The sequence below is a fragment of the Entelurus aequoreus genome, linkage group LG11, assembly GCF_033978785.1.
Source record: "Entelurus aequoreus isolate RoL-2023_Sb linkage group LG11, RoL_Eaeq_v1.1, whole genome shotgun sequence".
Lineage (NCBI taxonomy): Eukaryota > Metazoa > Chordata > Actinopteri > Syngnathiformes > Syngnathidae > Entelurus > Entelurus aequoreus.
The window spans coordinates 9,734,687-9,739,238 of NC_084741.1; positions in this window are offsets into that span (position 1 = coordinate 9,734,687).

Here is a 4,552-nt window from a genome sequence, read left to right on the forward strand (position 1 = left end):
TTCACGCTTCCTCTTCTGGTCACTATTTGTATTATTTAAAAAAAAACTTACCATCACTTCAGGCCAAGATCAAACTGGATACGTCGGCACGTGGCGGTGTCACGCCAAATTTCTTCCCTCTACAAAAACCTTCCCTCCACCATTTCCTTCCGTGGTCATGTTTCCTCTTACGTCATTGACAGCGATCGATAGCACTTCGGCTTTGACTGCCCGTCGCTGGAAGGATACTTCGTCTTTGACAGCTGCTGGAATCTGAAGAAATCGATTATTGTTTTGTTTTTTGTACAGGCGCGAAACAGGACAGTCGCATGCAGGTTAAGGACCCCCGGCAACTTTGTGATTTTATTCGGACGCAGCCCCGGAAGTAAATGGGGGAGGGAAGGTTTTTGTAGAGGGAAGAAATTTGGCGTGACAGCGGCCATGCTCAGCAACGTGCCTTGACGGCGGCCATCTTAGTGGGGGCACTTTCCCATGTGTGTGTTATATATAATCTGATCATAATCACAATCACACATATCACAAACACAAGAGTTTTTATTGCCATTGTTTGAGAGCGGCTTCAAAAACTAGGAATTGTACTTGGTGCAATGGTGCAACATAAAACACAGAATAGGTAATAACATGAGCTGTAACTGAGCTATCAGATCTGTTATTGTTCATGTGTCTGATGGCCGAGGGGAAAAAGTGTTGAGGTGGCGGGAGGTGTGGGTCTGGATGGAGCGTAGTCTCCTGCCTGAAGGGAGAGGGGAGAATAGTTTGTGTCCAGGGTGAGAAGAGTCAGCTGTGATCCCACCCACACGCCTCCTGGTCCTGGAGGAGAACAGGTCCTGGAGGGATGGGAGCCTGCAGCCAATCACCTTCTCAGCAGCACGTACCATGCGCTGCAGTCTGTCCTGGACTGCGGCGCCGGGGAACCACACGGTGATGGAGGAGGTGAGGATGGACTCCATGATGGCCGAGTAGAACTGCACCAGCATCTCGGTCGGCACCTTAAGTTTCCTCAGCTGCCGCAGGAAGTACATCCTCTGCTGGGCCTTTTTGATGAGGGAGCTGATGGTCGGCTCCCACTTGAGGTCCTGGGTGATGGTGGTGCCCAAGAAACGGAAGGAGTCCACGATGGAGACGGGGGTGGGAGAGTCACTCAGGGTGAGGGGGGGATGGTGGGAGTTTGACTTTCCTGAAGTCCATGATCATCTCCACTGTTTTCTGGGCGTTCAGCTCCAGGTTGTTGAGGCTGCACCAGGACGTCAGTCGGTCCACCTCTCTCCTGTAGGCGGACTCATCGCCATTCGAGATGAGCCCGATGAGGGTGGTGTCATCCGCAAACTTGAGCAGTTTTACGGATTGGTGACTGGAGGTGCAGCAGTTTGTATACAGGGAGAAGAGCCAGGGGGAGAGTACACAGCCCTGAGGAGTACCAGTGTTGGTGGTTCCACTGTCCGATATACAGTAGGTGTATATGTGTGACTGGAGGTGCAGCAGTTTGTGTACAGGGAGAAGAGCCAGGGGGAGAGTACACAGCCCTGAGGAGTACCAGTGTTGGTGGTTCCACTCTCCGATATACAGTAGGTGTATATGTGTGACTGGAGGTGCAGCAGTTTGTGTACAGGGAGAGGAGCCAGGGGGAGAGTACAGAGCCCTGAGGAGTACCAGTGTTGGTGGTTCCACTCTCCGATATAGGTGTATATGTGTGACTGGAGGTGCAGCAGTTTGTGTACAGGGAGAAGAGCCAGGGGGAGAGTACACAGCCCTGAGGAGTACCAGTGTTGGTGGTTCCACTGTCCGATATAGGTGTATATGTGTGACTGGAGGTGCAGCAGTTTGTGTACAGGGAGAAGAGCCAGGGGGAGAGTACACAGCCCTGAGGAGTACCAGTGTTGGTGGTTCCACTGTCCGATATAGGTGTATATGTGTGACTGGAGGTGCAGCAGCTTGTATACAGGGAGAAGAGCCAGGGGGAGAGTACACAGCCCTGAGGAGTACCAGTGTTGGTGGTTCCACTGTCCGATATACAGTAGGTGTATATGTGTGACTGGAGGTGCAGCAGTTTTTATACAGGGAGAAGAGCCAGGGGGAGAGTACACAGCCCTGAGGAGTACCAGTGTTGGTGGTTCCACTGTCCGATATAGGTGTATATGTGTGACTGGAGGTGCAGCAGTTTGTATACAGGGAGAAGAGCCAGGGGGAGAGTACACAGCCCTGAGGAGTACCAGTGTTGGTGGTTCCACTCTCCGATATAGGTGTATATGTGTGACTGGAGGTGCAGCAGCTTGTATACAGGGAGAAGAGCCAGGGGGAGAGTACACAGCCCTGAGGAGTACCAGTGTTGGTGGTTCCACTGTCCGATATACAGTAGGTGTATATGTGTGACTGGAGGTGCAGCAGTTTTTATACAGGGAGAAGAGCCAGGGGGAGAGTACACAGCCCTGAGGAGTACCAGTGTTGGTGGTTCCACTGTCCGATATACAGTAGGTGTATATGTGTGACTGGAGGTGCAGCAGTTTGTATACAGGGAGAAGAGCCAGGGGGAGAGTACACAGCCCTGAGGAGTACCAGTGTTGGTGGTTCCACTGTCCGATATACAGTAGGTGTATATGTGTGACTGGAGGTGCAGCAGTTTGTGTACAGGGAGAAGAGCCAGGGGGAGAGTACACAGCCCTGAGGAGTACCAGTGTTGGTGGTTCCACTGTCCCAGACAATCTTCCCCAGCCGTACGTGCTGTCTTCGGTCCGTCAGGAAGTCACTGATCCAACTGCAGAGGGAGTCGGGCACGCTGAGCTGGTAGAGCTGGTCTCGTAGCAGTCCAGGGAGGATGGTGTTGAAGGCAGAGCTGAAGTCCACAAACAGGATCCTGGCGTAGGTTCCTGGGGAGTCCAGATGCTCCAGGATGAAGTGGAGGGCCAGGTTCACTGCATCATCCACAGACCTGTAGGCTCTGTAGGCCAACTGCAGTGGGTCCAGGAGGGGGCGCTACTGTCCACTTCTCTTACACACTCAAACCTTAGACAGCAGACATGTGACACAAGTCAGGTGTGAGCAGACACAAGTCAGGTGTGAGCAGACACAAGTCAGGTGTGAGCAGACACGAGTCAGGTGTGAGTAGACACAAGTCAGGTGTGAGCAGACACACAAGTCAGGTGTGAGTAGACACAAGTCAGGTGTGAGCAGACACAAGTCAGGTGTGAGTAGACACAAGTCAGGTGTGAGCAGACACAAGTCAGGTGTGAGTAGACACGAGTCAGGTGTGAGTAGACAAAAGTCAGGTGTGAGCAGACACACAAGTCAGGTGTGAGTAGACACAAGTCAGGTGTGAGCAGACACAAGTCAGGTGTGAGCAGACACAAGTCAGGTGTGAGCAGACACAAGTCAGGTGTGAGTAGACACAAGTCAGGTGTGAGCAGACACAAGTCAGGTGTGAGCAGACACAAGTCAGGTGTGAGCAGACACAAGTCAGGTGTGAGCAGACACAAGTTAGGTGTGAGTAGACACAAGTCAGGTGTGAGCAGACACAAGTCAGGTGTGAGTAGACAAGTCAGGTGTGAGCAGACACAAGTCAGGTGTGAGCAGACACAAGTCAGGTGTGAGCAGACACACAAGTCAGGTGTGAGTAGACACAAGTCAGGTGTGAGCAGACACAAGTCAGGTGTGAGCAGACACAAGTCAGGTGTGAGCAGACACAAGTCAGGTGTGAGTAGACACAAGTCAGGTGTGAGTAGACACAAGTCAGGTGTGAGTAGACACAAGTCAGGTGTGAGCAGACACACAAGTCAGGTGTGAGCAGACACACAAGTCAGGTGTGAGTAGACACAAGTCAGGTGTGAGCAGACACAAGTCAGGTGTGAGCAGACACAAGTCAGGTGTGAGCAGACACAAGTCAGGTGTGAGTAGACACAAGTCAGGTGTGAGTAGACACAAGTCAGGTGTGAGCAGACACAAGTCAGGTGTGAGCAGACACAAGTCAGGTGTGAGTAGACAAGTCAGGTGTGAGCAGACACAAGTCAGGTGTGAGCAGACACAAGTCAGGTGTGAGTAGACAAGTCAGGTGTGAGTAGACAAGTCAGGTGTGAGCAGACACAAGTCAGGTGTGAGCAGACACAAGTCAGGTGTGAGTAGACACACAAGTCAGGTGTGAGTAGACACAAGTCAGGTGTGAGCAGACAAGTCAGGTGTGAGCAGACAAGTCAGGTGTGAGCAGACACAAGTCAGGTGTGAGTAGACACAAGTCAGGTGTGAGCAGACACAAGTCAGGTGTGAGTAGACACAAGTCAGGTGTGAGTAGACACAAGTCAGGTGTGAGCAGACACAAGTCAAGTCAGGTGTGAGTAGACACAAGTCAGGTGTGAGCAGACACAAGTCAGGTGTGAGTAGGGACACAGAAAACAAACACACATGGTGGATATGAATACACACACTGGGATGGATATACACACTCTAATTAGTACACACACACACACACACACACACACACACACACACACACACACACACACACACACACACACACACACACACAAAGATACACTTTTCATAATAATTTTGCTACAATAGTCCT